General features: G+C 40.6%; 1 long non-coding RNA gene and 1 other non-coding gene across 2 annotated transcripts in view; one reads left to right on the top strand and one right to left on the bottom strand.

The window, feature by feature from the left end:
• Positions 1 to 4,055: 4,055 nt before the first annotated feature.
• On the top strand, positions 4,056 to 4,159 carry LOC121103791. The gene has a single exon (XR_005836072.1). It is a non-coding gene; the product is annotated as a U6 spliceosomal RNA (small nuclear RNA).
• Positions 4,160 to 13,743: 9,584 nt separating this feature from the next.
• Positions 13,744 to 15,146, bottom strand: part of LOC121105703 — a 16,468-nt gene continuing 15,065 nt past the window's right edge. The window contains exon 3 of the long non-coding RNA XR_005838329.1: positions 13,744 to 13,990. This is a non-coding gene — a long non-coding RNA (uncharacterized LOC121105703). The remainder of the gene's footprint in view (positions 13,991 to 15,146) is intronic.

Raw genomic sequence — 15,146 nt, 5'->3', positions numbered from 1 at the left:
ATGTTAAATAAGATTACATCTGTAAAACAATTAGCACAGTGCCTTACACCCAGCAGGTGCTCAATAAATGATGGCTATTAATACAAGCTCACGTTCAGCAGGTGACTATACCTACCTTGCGAAGACCATTAAGTGTTTCTTAGCCCAAGTTCCCCAGAAAGCAGAGCAATGGTTGATGGGCTGTTTGGTTGAATCATACGAAACTGCTGACATTCAACTGTTTCGACATACAGAAATCAAAGGCTTCGGCCTACTCTGTCATTAGAGAGCACAATCCCAGGAAAGCAGCGGGGAGAGAAAGGGGGAAATGAAGGAATAAGAGAGTCAACATGAAGCGGCACTGGTATCACACTTGAGCTCATGGGGCCATTTTTGGAAAGATCATAAGTACATGACTTGCATCTCTGATCAGTCGACAAGGAGGATGGAAAGAGAATTTAACAGCCAGCTCTCGTCTTTTATTAGCCAAAGCTTTGCACCGCTGGGTCGGGTTAACTCCTGTACACTATGCATGGAGTGTCGGCACCCACAGGAAAGCGCCAGGGCGTGTGGTGAGAAGCTGGCAGATTGCACCGGTCTAAGTCCATCGGAGCCTACTCAGAGAAGGAGCCGCAACACAAGCAATAGGCCAAAGGCCACTGAGACAGTAAGGCCAAGAGGATCTGAACTGGTAAGAGGTGGCTGATAGAACATATGAATTCCCTCAATTTCTTTTTACTCTGCACTTTCCTATAACTGTAATTCACTCTTTCTTTTGGTCAGAGGAAGGGATAGCCCTCCTCTCATTTCGTCCTAAAGCCCACTCCCACTCGTGCTCTCAATCGCAATCCATCTCACCTCCAGGACCTTTTACCTTCAACTTCTCCCACTTTCCTGATCCCTTCCCCTCTACCTTTGTACCACCTTAGGGCTTTCCTTAAAATAGCCTTCCTTTACTTCACACAGGCTTCTAGCTACTTCCTTTTCTCCTTCCTTTCTTTCCCAGCAACATATCTTACATGAATAATTCCGAGTTACTATCTCTATTTTCTCACCTCGGAACCATACGAACCGATCTCATCACTGTCCTATAACACCTTTGCTGAGCTCACCAACGACCTCCATTTGGCCATATCCCTTATACATAATTCTGGCTCTATCCATCCTGGTTTCGCTGCAGCATTTTCTCCCATTGACCCCTCCACTCTTACTGAAACTCTTGGTTCAGTTACGACACCACCATTATTTGTTGCTTTTCCTAATTCTTTGGCTGGCCCCTTTCCTCTCAGCCTCTCTCTGGTCCTTAAGAGTTGGTGTTCCCAAGAATTCTTTCCTCAGCCTCCTTCCCCTCTTACCCCACACACGCTCCCGTGAGGTTATCATCTATTCCCCGGATTTCAAGTATCACTACGTGTTGATGACTTCCAAATTCGTATCTCCAGCCAGACCTCTCCCTGCACACTCATCTTGGAAATGCCCACCAAGCAGGTGGATATATCCACCAAAGCAAGATACACCCAGCTGCTCGATGGGCACCTCAAACAGGCACCTCGAACTCAACATATTAACACCTGAACTCATTATATTCCCAACCACCTCCACCCTAATCTTGCCCACAACATTTATCTGCAGATAATGCCTGCTATCCTCATTACACTCTGCATTTTATTCAACAATTAATGCTTAGGTACCTACTCTATGCCATAGAGTGTTCTAGATGTTTGCTCTGATCTCTCTGGCTCACCATACCCCAGCATTTGCTATTCGTTCCTGGACCCTTCATTTGAGCTACCCTTTAAACTCCTCTAGCAGTGAAGGATTTGGGCACTGGGAACAAGAATTTTTCATAGAAAAAACCCTGGACCCCTGGCACCACTAAGGTCAGCTGAAGTATCTGCGCCAGGATAGGGTTGTCGTCCAAAGGACCACACCCTCCACACCACCCAGCTCAGGGCATAGGGGAACGTGCAGTGCCACCTGCTTAGTGTGGCTCCTTTAACAAGCTACACCTGTCCCTACCTGGAAGTACGAGGGACTACATAAAATACGTAACCAATAACTTCTACCCTACTTCGTTCAAAGATTAAATCCTGAGCTTCCCAGCCTAACACACACCTTCCATCCCATTCCCTCTCTTAAGTCTTCCAGCCACAGACTTTAGTTTTTGTCCATAGTATGTCCTGGAAGTGGATACAGATAGTTGAATCCCAGGTCCTGGTTTTGGCACCTTCGAGTTAAAACTCTGTTAGTGGGGCGCCTGGGTGGCTCAGTCAGTTAAGTGTCTGCCTTCAGCTCAGGTCATGATCCCGGGGTCCTGGGTTGGAGCCCCTCATCGGGCTCCCTGCTCACTGGGAAGTCTGCTTCTACCTCTCCCTCTGCCCTTCCCCGCTGCTCGTGCTTTTGCACGCTCTCTCTCTCTCACGCGGTCTCCCTCTCTCAAATAAATAAATAAAATCTTAAAACCTGTTACTGGCTCCAGCAGTGTTCTGACCTAGCTATCCTGGCTCAATGGCTGACACTCGAAAACAAGTGAGTGAAATGGCTGGTTAGGCAAAACTGTGAAGGGCCTTCAACATCAGATTGTGAACCATGGACTTAAACCAGTAGGAAGCAGGGCATCCGTGAAGTTTCTAAGCAAGAAAGCAAGAAGATAAAAACAAAAGCCATGTTTTAGAATCTGGTACAAAGAAAAAGTAGCGAAGACTGATGGAGGAAGAAGACTGAATGCAAAGAAATCTGTTAGAAAGCTATTTCTGGAATCCAGAAATGAGGTAATCAGTCCAGCCAAGGCAACCACACCTGCCTCGTGTCTTCACTCCTAATCCCTTGTCCAACAGAATCTAAATGAGCAACGGCAGCCAGCATGCGAGGACAGATGGCTATATGTGGAATAAGTTCAGAACATCATAATGACCAATAATGATTGACATCACCACAGGTCACTCTTTCGATGGTTTAAATTTTTAAAAAGAGGTCCTTTGCCAATTCAACATAAATGTCGAAAGTGTCCGCTTTACTTTGAGCACTAAAATTTCAGGTGATTTACTAGGGTACTGCCGAGAAAAGGATGACCATCTCCTAAATTGTCCATGCCTTACTTCGCAAATTGTCCTTCATCAGGCTCTCATTTTATAATTGAAAAAAATTTTTTTTTAAATTCTCTGAAGGCTCACGCAGCTTTCATAGTTATAGCCCTGAAACAGGGGTGTTAATTATACCTCTCGATCTGACAAAAACTAATACGAAGATGTTTGTAATAACATTTAGCCAATCGGCTAGAGCTTTATTTACTCATTTAATGAAAGACTCATTTATTCCTATATATAACTGACTTCTCATTTGAATCCTACCACCATAGGTCCAGGTCTACTATAATCAAAATATAAAATGTGCGGATGGAAAGAGTGGTAGACAATCTTATAGCTAAGGATTACAAGCTTTTATTTTAATAGTTACTAGGAAACCAGTGTGATAAACTAATAAGACTAAGAAGATCATTAGAATTAGAAAAGAAATATCCACAATTCATGAAAACAAAATATCTTGCACTCGTGAGAAAATTTAATAAAGGTATTGGAACATATTTTTTTTCCTCAGCTGTAAAGTATCTACTATACATAGTATCTAAAAGTCTCAAAGATATTTTACATTATTTACAATAAATTAGCATGAGATTCGGTTTAATAACACCATCTGGCTAAGAATAGAAAGAATTTCAATTTAAATTTCAAAAAATAAAATAAGCTAGCATATTTTCCTGAATCACTACACTGCAAAGCAGCAATGCTATGCCCAATCCAACAAGACAGGACCGTAATCAAATGCCATTTAAAATAAAGAGTAATGGGGGCACCTGGGTGGCTCAGTCGTTAAGCGTCTGCCTTCGGCTCAGGGTGTGATCCCGGAGTTCTGGTATCGAGCCCCACATCAGGCTCCTCCGCTATGAGCCTGCTTCTTCCTCTTCCACTCCCCCTGCTTGTGTTCCCTCTCTCACTGACTCTCTCTCTCTCTCTCTGTCAAATAAATAAATAAAATCTTAAAAATAAATTAAATAAATAAATAAATAAAGAGTAATGGCACTCGCTTTGGCAGCACATATACTAAACTTGGAACGACACAGAGATTAGCATGGCCCCTGCACAAGGATGGTGTGCAAATTCATGAAGCGTTCCATAATTTAAAAATAAACACATACATAAAATAAAGAGTTACGAAAATGGAGTATTTTAACTGTTTAATACTGTCTTGGATGGTCAGAAAATCATTTGAATTATTACAAAATTCAAAAGTAAATCAAAATCCAAGGCAAGATCTATGATTTTTCTGTCCATGCTAATGCATATTCTTAACTGTTTTAAACTTTATTCTTCTTAAATGTAAGGGAAGACACAACTCTGAACATTGAGCCCTAGTGTGTCAGTTTCCAAACAGTTTTCTGAGATTTCTTCAATATTAGCTGCATACAATTTTATCCTGCCTCTAAGAGGTCAGCGGTATAGAATGGTCTGAGGTTTTTGACATTGTTTCCAGAGCTTAAAAATTTTTTTTTTAAGATTTTATTTATTTGACAGAGAGACAGCCAGCGAGAGAGGGAACACAGGCAGGGGGAGTGGGAGAGGAAGAAGCAGGCTCATAGCGGAGGAGCCTGATGTGGGGCTCGATCCCACAACGCCGGGATCACGCCCTGAGCCAAAGGCAGACGCTCAACGACTGAGCCACCCAGGCGCCCCCCAGAGCTTAAAATTTTTAGGTCAACCCACAGATCTAACAAGTGATACAAGTGGTAGATAAATCCTGTATCTGAATCTCATGGTAGGCAACCTTTTTTCATGTTGCTTGTGTCCATGCTTCTAGAAAAGGAACTCTTACTCCTTTGACTTTCATTTTGGGGTTTATAAAATGAAGTCAAAATAATAAGTGATGTCAGCATGGACAGAGATATAGAGTAAGATCAGACGTTGCTTAATAATTATTTGATCTTTATATTTCATCAATCAAAAATATATGAAAAAAATGTATGGAGGGGCGTCTGGCTGACTCAGTCAGTAGAGCATGTGACTCTTGATCTCAGGATTATGAGTTCAAGCCCCATGTTGGGGGTGGAGCCTACTTTAAAACAAATGTACGCAGGGGCCAGACTGTGCTTAGCGCTAGAAGGAAGTTGAGCTGAACAAGACAAAGTCACTTCTCCTATTTACCAGTGGGAAAGAAATATATACACAGATCACTACAATACAAAATAAGCGCCATAAAAAGTCTCATTGGATTTCAGGGTGGAAATAAATGACTACTATTTAAAGAATAACAGGGGCACCTGGGTGGCTCAGTAGGTTAAGCATCTGCCTTCAGCTCAGGTCATGATCTCGGGATCCTGAGATCAAGGACCAGGTCAGGCTCTGCGCTCAGTGGGGAGTCTGTTTCCTCCCTCTCCCTCTACCCTTTTCCCAGTTTGTGCTCTCAAATAAATAAAATCTTTTTTTTTAATTTGTTTAAAAAAAAAAAAGATTAACAAGACAGAGGTACCCGGCTGGCTCAGTTGGAAGAACGTGCAGCTCTTGATCTCAGGGTCGTGAGTTTGAGACCCACACTGGGTGTAGAAATTACTGAAAAAAAATAATAAACTTTAAAGAATAACAAGATGTACCCTGGAAAATATAAAAACCCTCTAGTTCATCAGTAGCTTTTATTCAAGGAATAAACCATGGACATTAAAAGTCCATTAAGAGAGGATGAGAGATTAGCCACTGGCCAATGGATGAGCATGACTTCAACATCAGCCCCTCATTAGGAGCAGAATCTTCCAGATTGGGCCATCCTGGAGAGGAGGTAATCACTTGACACGGAGTATTTTCCAGAAAGGTCCCTCACTTTAAAAAAATTCTCCCTGGAAACCAACCTCCAGGATTCTTTAGGGATTCCTTACTTTGCTTTAAGTCTGCATTTCTAGAAAGTAAGAGGCATAGACCTCTTGGAGAAATAGTACATTAGCTGTAATCAGTAGAAACTAGCTTCTTTTGAACATGAAGGGGGATGGGTAAAAATGGATACTTGACACAGGTATGACTTCCTAAAGAGCATGGGCAAGTTTGGGATCATGCAGAGCTTTTAAGAAAGCTACATGACAGCATAAGAGCATTGGGCAACTGGACCAAAGGGCATCTTGTGGGAAGAGATGAGGCCACACACTAGTTTCACAATTTTGCCAAAGGCCATCCTGCTTCCAGGCGTACAAAACAGAAAATTTACTGCCTACTTGTAACAATTCAATACCCCTTTCCTAAAGATATTCTTGGTATTGGAATAATTTTTATCTTTAGCTCAGTAAGACTGGTCAAGATTAAAATGTAAAAACAAATGGGCGCCTGGTTGGCTCAGTCAGTAGAGCATGTGACTCTTGATTTTGGGGTTACGAGTTTGAGCCCTACATTCAATGTAGAGATTTCTTGAAAATAAAATCTTAAAAATCAAATGTAAAAACAAATGAAATCATGAGTATCAGAAGAAAATGTGGCTGAATATTTTTTATGTTTTTGAGTGGAAAAGGTCTTTCTAAACATGATACAAAGTGCAAAGCTGTAACATAAAAGACTGATAAATAGGACCACCCAGAAGTAAACAAACTTAAAGGACTAAAAGAACCCCAAAGTCAAAAATAAAAAGTAGGACTTATGTTTAGAATATATGTATACATAACTCTTATAACTCAATAATTACAACTCAATAATTAAAAAAAAAACCAACAAATTACAGGTAGAGATACTTTTAAATGGGTAGAGATACTTTCAGTTTCTAGTCAGGCACATGAGGAGCTTAAAAGTTATCACTTTATCCTAACAACTAAAAAGCTGACCAAACTGAAAAACCAACAACGCTTCCTGGATCCATCAAAGAAGTGAGGTCACAGGGCAAACTGCCGCCCCAACATTGGAGAGACCAACAAGCTAATACAGAGAATTGAATCTTACTGGAGCAGGAACCCATAAGCAGAAGCCTCCACGGGAACCAGTACCAGCATAGGAAAACCTGTACTATAACCGACAAAGTGTTGGAAGCTTAAGTGTAGACAATGCTAAGCATCTAAAACTCCAGGGGTTCCAGTCATAGGGGAGCCCTGACACTTTTTTGAGTTTTATCTGCAGAAGCTCCGGAAGGTTCTCACAGTGACTATCTGAGGAACAACCCTCACACTTCCCTCAGGAGGAGGGAAAAAGTAACCATTTTGAAACATACCAGTGGATTCTGTTCTTAACAAGGCCTGCTCTCAAAAGAAACTATTTTACCAAAGCCTAAACTACTGGAGTCTTATCAGAGTCTAACCAACCCAGGGAAAGAGGAAAACCCAACTCCAGCCCACTCTAGACATTGTATACCATTTAAAGGGAAATAAAACAGAAGCACTTGTGAAGGCCGCAGCCCAGGGTCACACGCTCATTAAAAGCCTGAGAACCAGTCACAGTTCCATAGAACCCTTCCCCTCTTCCCACACCTTATCACCACACCACTAAAGGCCTATTTACCAGAGATCCTCTTAACAAATACATCATGTCCACCTTTCAGCAGAAAATTACAAGGCATACTAAAAGGCAAAATAAAACAAAACAAAAACCCCACAATATGAAGACAGAATAAGCATCAGAACCCAACTCAGATATGGCAGGCATGTTGGACTGAACAGATCAGGAATTCAAAACAACTATGATTAAGGCAACTATGACAACTATGATTATGATAAGGGGCCTGGTGGCAAAGTAGACAACATGCAAAAACAGGTAGATAATGTAAGCAGAAAGATGAAAAGTCAGAAGAAAATGCTATAGATCAAAAACACCGCAGCAGAAGTATAGGATGCCCTTCACAGGTTTAGTAGTCGATTGGACATAGCTGAAGAAAAAATCTCTGATCTTGATATCTCAACAGAAACGTGGTTTGTTTGTTTGTTTTAAGAGAGGGAGCAGGGCAGAGAGAGAGAAGGAGAGAAAGAACTTTAAGCAGGCTCCAGCTCAGCAGGAAACTGATATGGGGCTCAATCTCACAACTCTGAGATCATGACCTGAGCTGAAATCAAGAGTCAGACACTTAACTGACTGAGCCACGCAAGTGCCCCAATAGAAACTTCTAAAACTGAAAAAGCAAAGGGGGAAAAAAAGGCTAAGAAAAACTAAGATCCAAGAACTGTGGGACAACTACAAAAGGAGTAATGTGTATGATGAGATTATCAGAAGAACGAGAGAAAGGAACAGGAGAAATATTTGAAGCAATAATAACTGAGTATTTCCCCCAAATTAATATCAAACACCAAACCACAGATCCAAGGAAGCTCAGAGAATACCAAGCAGAATAAATGCCAAAGAACTACACCTGGCTATACCATATTCACACTGCAGAAAATCAACGATAAAAGAAAAAATCTCGAAGTAAGACAGAGGGGAAAAAAAGACCTTATCTATAGAGGGGCAAAGGTAAGAATTACATCCAACTTTTCAGAAATCATGAAAGCAAGTGGAATGAAATAGTTAAAGTGTTGGGACAAAAAACCCTATCAATGGGGGCGCCTGGGTGGCACAGCGGTTAAGCGTCTGCCTTCGGCTCAGGGCGTGATCCCGGCGTTATGGGATCAAGCCCCACATCAGGCTCTTCCGCTATGAGCCTGCTTCTTCCTCTCCCACTCCCCCTGCTTGTGTTCCCTCTCTCGCTGGCTGTCTCTATCTCTGTTGAATAAATAAATAAATAATCTTTTAAAAAAAAAAAAACCCTATCAATGAAAAATTTTGTACTCTGTGAAATTATGCTTCGCGAACTTGTGATGAGCACTGGGTGATGTATGGAAGTACTGAATCACTGTATTGTACACCTGAAACTAATATTACACGGTATGTTAACTAACTGGAATTTGAAAAAGACCTTAAAAAACTAATTTAAAGAAATTTTTCTAAAGGAGAAATGAAGATTTTCTCAGACAAACAAAAATTGAGGGAATTTTTTGCCAGTAGACCTGCCTTGCAAGAAATGTTATAAGTTCTTCAGAGAGATGGAAAATGATATAGTCATGTGTACATAAAGAAATGAACAGCATCGGGGCACCTGGGTGGCTCAGTCAGTTAAGCATCTGACTCTTAATCTCAGCTCAGGTCTTGATCAAAGGGTTGTGAGTTCAAGTCCCACATTGGGCTCCACACTGGGCATGGAGGCTACTTAAAAGAAAAAAAGGAAAGAACAGCATTGAAGAAGTGAAGGTAAAATAAAAATGTTTATCTTTCTTATTCTTAATTAACAGATAACACTTTGTTCAAAGTAATAACAGCAACAGTCTACTCGGTTATACATGCCACAGACCCTTGAACAATGTAGGGGTTAGGGATGCCAACCTCCAGCCCAGCTGGAAATGCATACAATTTCTGACTCTCCAAAAACTTAACTACTAATAGCCTACTATTGACCAGAAGCCTTACTGATATCATAAACGGTCAATTAACACGTATTTTGTATATGTATTATATACTGCATTAATATAATAAAGTAAGCTAGAGAAAAGAAAACGTTATCAAGAAAATCATAAAGAGCAGATACAGTACTGTACTATATTTATTGAAAAAATCTGAATACTCAGGGTGCCTGGGTGGCTCACTCAGTTAACTGTCCAACTCTTGGTTTCAGCTCAGGTCATGATCTCAGGGTCATGGGATTGAGCCCTGCATCGAGCTCCACGCTCAGTGGGAAGTCTGCTTGAGATTCTCTCCCTCTCCCTCTGCCCCTCACCATACTCACACACTCTCTCTCTCTCTAAAAATAAATAAATAAATCTTTCTTAAAAATCCACATACTTATGGATGCTTATATATAAATGAAATGAGTGACAGACAATGATACAAGGGCAAAAGGAAAGGGAAAATTACTTTGTTATTGGAATGTACTCTCGCTACCTATGAAGTGGTATAGCATTATTTGAAAGTGGACTTGGGGGCCGCCTGGGTGGCTCAGTTATTAAGCGTCTGCCTTTGGCTCAGGGCGTGATCCCAGGGGCTCCTCTGCTGGGAGCCTGCTTCTTCCTCTCCCACTTCCCCTGTTTGTGTTCCCTCTCTTGCTGGCTGTCTCTCTCTCTGTCAAATAAATAAATAAAATCTTAAAAAAAAAAAAAAAAGAAAGTGGACTTGGATTAGTTGTAAATGTATACTGCAAACTCTAGGGTAACCACTAAAAAAATATAAAAAGGATAACTGAGGGGTGCCTGGCTGTCTCAGTTGGTAGAGCGTGCAACTCTTGATCTCGGGGTTTTGAGTTTGAGCCCCACCTTAGGTGTAAAGATTACTTTAAAAATAAAAATCTTAAAAAAAATTTAGAGGCACTGGGTGGCTCATTCGGTTAAGTGTCTGCCTTTGGCTCAGGTCATGATCCCAGGGTCCTGGGATCTAGGTGCCCCAATGCACCACTTCTAAAAAACGAGCTATGAAGCCATAAAAAGACACCGAGGAAACTTAAATTACTAAGTGAAAGAAGTTAATCCGAAAAGGCTACATAATGTACGTTTCCAACTATGTGACATTCTGAAAGGCAAAACTAAGGGGACAGTAAAAAGATCATGGATTGCCAGAGCTTAGGGAGGAAGGTGGGAGGAATAGGCAGAGCAGAGAATTGTTAGGGTAGTGAAACTATTGTGATACTATAAGCGTGGGTACATGTCATCATACATTTGTCAAAACCCACAGGGTCTGCAACACCTAGAGTGAAGCCTAATGTAAACTAGAAACTGGATGATTATGATGTGTCAATGTAGGCTCATCAATTCTAACAAATGTGCCACTCTGCTGTGGGATGTTGCCAGTGGAGGAGGCTGTGCCCGTGTGGAGAACTGTTCAAATAACAATATAGGGGAAATATGAAATGAATAAAGTGTGCGCAGACCCTTGCAGGGGTGATCGAAACGACAGGACCAGTGAATAACTTGTTGGCTTTATTAGAAAAAGTATATTTAAGTATACATCATTAAATGTTAAGGGATAAGCAGATAAAAACACAATATACAGCTTCTCAACCAGCAGAAGAAATAAAGGGAACATAGAAAGTTTTATTAATCCACCTGAAGGTTAGAGAGCAAGGGTGGGATGGGGAGGGGAAGAAGCAAGGAAAAATGGTTGATAAGTGGAATGAAAACTAAGTGAAAAGATGTGAGCTGCAGAAATATAGGTATATAAAATGACACAATTCACATGAAGTTCAAAAAAGCCCAGAAGACAAAACTACTTAATGTTTATGGGTACCTAAATGATAAACACAAAATCTGCGACAATAGTTATCTATGGAGAGAAAGGCGAATGAGACGAAGGAGGAATCTACAAATATCTGAACGTTGAACATGCTCGTTTCTATTTTCTAAATCTCTTTTAAAATATTAAAACATAATATTAAGATTTAACGAAGGGGTGCCTGGGTGGCTCAGTCGGTTGAGTGTCTGCCTCTTGATTTCTGGCTCAGGTTGTGATCTCAGGGTTGTGGGATCGAGCCCCTTGTCAGGCTCCCAACTCAGCAGGGAGTCTGCTTCTCTCTCTCCTTCTCCCTCTGGCCTTTCCCCACTTGCTTGCTCTGTCTCTCACTAAAATGGATAAATAAATCTTTTAAAAAAAGATTTAATGAAGATAGGTGGTGGGTACCCAGGCATTCATTATTATACTTCCTATTCTTGTCTCTGTGTTCGAAATAATTCCTATTTTAAAAAATAAGTTAAAGGGGCGCCTGGGTGGCGCTGTCGTTAAGCGTCTGCCTTCGGCTCAGGGCGTGATCCCGGCATTCCCGGATCGAGTCCCACATCGGGCTCCTCCGCTGGGAGCCTGCTTCTTCCTCTCCCACTCCCCCCTGCTGTGTTCCCTCTCTCGCTGGCTGTCTCTCTGTCAAGTAAATAAATAAAATCTTTAAAAAAAATAAGTTAAAAAAGAAGAGCAAGGCATAAAAAGTCATGTATATGTATATATTTTATATGAAGGGTTAAAATAACATAGATGTTGGGATAAGCATACAAAAAATACACACTTAACTCTTAAGACTGTCTCTAGAGGATTGCATTGCAACCTTTCACTATCTGTTATATATTGTAATTTTTTGTTTTGTTTTACAATGAACATACATTGCTACGGTAAGCAGTAAAAATAATTTTTTTTAAGTAGGGACAACAAAAAAGAAATCAGGGGAGTCTGAACACAACTTTAGTCTTCTTTAGGAAAACTCAAAGTAACAACAGTTAAGATAAAAGAAAAAAACCTTCCTGAGAAATGCTATTTCCAAACAAACACCCTCTGAATTTATTGTTCTGCTACATTATATCAAAATGCTGGAAGAAATTAGCGCAAAATATAGATATTTTCTTGTACTCTCGCTCAGCGTTTCCATTATGGCAATGGGCAAATATGAAAGAATAAAATGTTATAATTTTGATTAAAGGGATGCCCATGCCATCCTATGGCAGCTGGTTTTGAAGATGAGGCCATTCTTAGGCTGTAATTGGATAATGCTGGCCTTGTTGATTTGAAGTAGAAGGCTAATCTCGGCAGTTTACAGTGACAAGGAAACTGTTAAGATTGCTGGCATGGTAACAGGAAAAGAAAAAAACAAAATGTAATGAGAGAGTGGCAGGTATCATTCATTGCACATTGAGCTGCAAGTACGTTTATATTCCATATAAATATTGTATATTTGCAAGTATAAAAGTCTTAGCATAGATCATGAACATATTGTATCATGACTACAATAACATGCATTTTGTGTATGCGGGCTAATTTTAACCAGAAATCGTAGTTCTGAGATGTAAACTTTGAGCCGTGTGAGCGTATCTTGAACAGAAATGTATCACACATAACAGAGATACAGGATAATGACACTCCTTCAGGATTCTGTGGCAGCATCGTTATGAACGTATTTTATAAAATGTACCCATGAGTGAGTTCATTATCTTTAATGGAAAAGGAGAATTGCCATAATCATAATTCATAATCCTATTGCTGAGATGGAAATAAGTCATATGGTAGCTATTGGAAGAGAAGACTAAAAGGAAAAAAATATATTTGCACCAAACAATGCAATGTCATATACGTAGGTTTTCCAACACGGGTAATAGAGTTCTCATTAAATTTTGCGAAGCGTAATGGGCAGTTTAAAAGATAATTTTATATCAGCATTTCCCAAAAATGGATATGGAAATTTCCCCAAATGGGCCTCCCCAAAAGACAGGACAGAATAAGGTCCACATGGATCTCTAAATCACCAGGAGGAAAAGTAGTCTCTGCCAACCCACTTCACCTTCTGCAGAAACTGCCTTCAAGTTAAAAATAGCTGTGAAATCTAGCAGCATTTGTTAAAAATCTTAAATGTTCATAACCTTTGAATATAGTATTTTGACTTCTAGGAAATTATCTTACAGAACCCCATAAGAACACAAGGATGAATGCCTAAGGATATTCATTGCAGTACTGTTCGTGGTTTTTTGCAATAGCAAAAAGGTGGATAGCAATCTAAATGTTCATCAACAAGGAGATATTTCAATAAATCATGGTGTATGCACACAACAAAATGCAATATATATACTTTTAATGACCCATATTCATCAGCACCACCATGGAGAAAGATACACATGCTATATATAATTTTTTAAAGATTTTATTTATTTATTTGACAGAGAGAGAGTGAGAACAAGCAGGAGGAGCAGCAGAGGGAGAGGGAGAAGCAGACTCCCCACTGAGCAGAGAGCCCAACATGGGACTCAGTCCCAGGACCCTGGGATCATGACCTGAGCCAAAGGCAGATGCCTAACCAACTGAACCACCCAGGAGCCATTTTAAGTGAAAAAATACACTGTAAAATGCTATCTTGAATATAATTGCATATTCATTGTTGGTATCTGTATGTAAGGAAGAAAAATTAGGGAAATAAGCTGTACACTGTTGACAGTGGAGGCTATGGAAGATTCACTTTTCAGTTTATGTATTTCCGTAGCACTTGAATCTTGTACAATGTACATATATCGAGTCTGTAACCAGAAAAAAAATAATTGAAAAATTATTTTTTAAGAGACTGAGACTTTGTACATACACATACATATACACAAACTAGCCTGAGCATTTTGACTTAGTCAAATTAACCAAAAATATATGTAGAAACATGGCGCGCCTGGGTGGCGCAGTCAGTTAAGCAAGCACCCGATTCTTGATCTCAGCTCAGGTCTTGATCTCAGGATTATGAGTTCAAGCCCTGCGTTAAAAAAAAAAAATAAGGGGCGCCTGGGTGGCGCAGTCGTTAAACGTCTGCCTTCAGCTCAGGGCATGATCCCAGCGTTCTGGGATCGAGCCCCGCATCAGGCTCCTCCGCTGGGAGCCTGCTTCTCCCTCTCCCACTCCCCCTGCTTGTGTTCCCTCTCTCGCTGGTTGTCTCTGTCAAATGAATAAAAATAAAATCTTAAAAAAAAAATAAGTGTGTGTGCCTATAAACAGACCAGGCTGTACAAGCTTGATTTTTTTTCTCTTTAAGGTGGCATTATGGACTAGGGCACCCGGGGTTGGCTCAGTTGGCAGAGCATGAGACTCTTAATCTGGGGGTTGTGAGTTGAAGCCCCATGCTGGATGTAGAGATTACTTAAAAATAAAATCTTAAAAAAATAATAAGATGATGTGATGCACTGAAATGTGTTGTGTCAAAATTGTTATTTTGAAAAAAAATTCTTATTTTGAAGACCTAACCCCCAATAACTCAGAATGTGACTATATTTGGGGACTGGGCCTTTAAAGAACTAATTAGGTTAAAATGAGGTCATTAGGGTAGGTCATAATCCAATGATTGGTGTCTTTATAACAGGAGATTATGACACAGACACACAAAGCAAAGACCATATATGGACATGGCTTTAAGAAAGCGGCCATCTACAAGCCAAGGAGAAATGCCTCAGAAGAAACCCACCCTGCTGACACCTTAATCTTCAACTTCTAGCCACCAGAACTGTAAGAAAATAAATGTCTGTTGTTTAAAATACCACTCAAGGGGTGCCTGGGTGGCACGGCGGTTAAGCGTCTGCCTTCGGCTCAGGGCGTGATCCCAGCGTTCTGGGATCGAGCCCCACATCAGGCTCTTCCGCTATGAGCCTGCTTCTTCCTCTCCCACTCCCCCTGCCTGTTCCCTCTCTCGCTGGCTCT

This window comes from Ursus maritimus (assembly GCF_017311325.1).
Source record: "Ursus maritimus isolate PB19 chromosome X unlocalized genomic scaffold, ASM1731132v1 scaffold_X1, whole genome shotgun sequence".
NCBI lineage: Eukaryota > Metazoa > Chordata > Mammalia > Carnivora > Ursidae > Ursus > Ursus maritimus.
The sequence above is the reverse complement of the archived record's forward strand: the minus strand, read 5'-3'. Positions and strand labels throughout refer to the sequence as shown.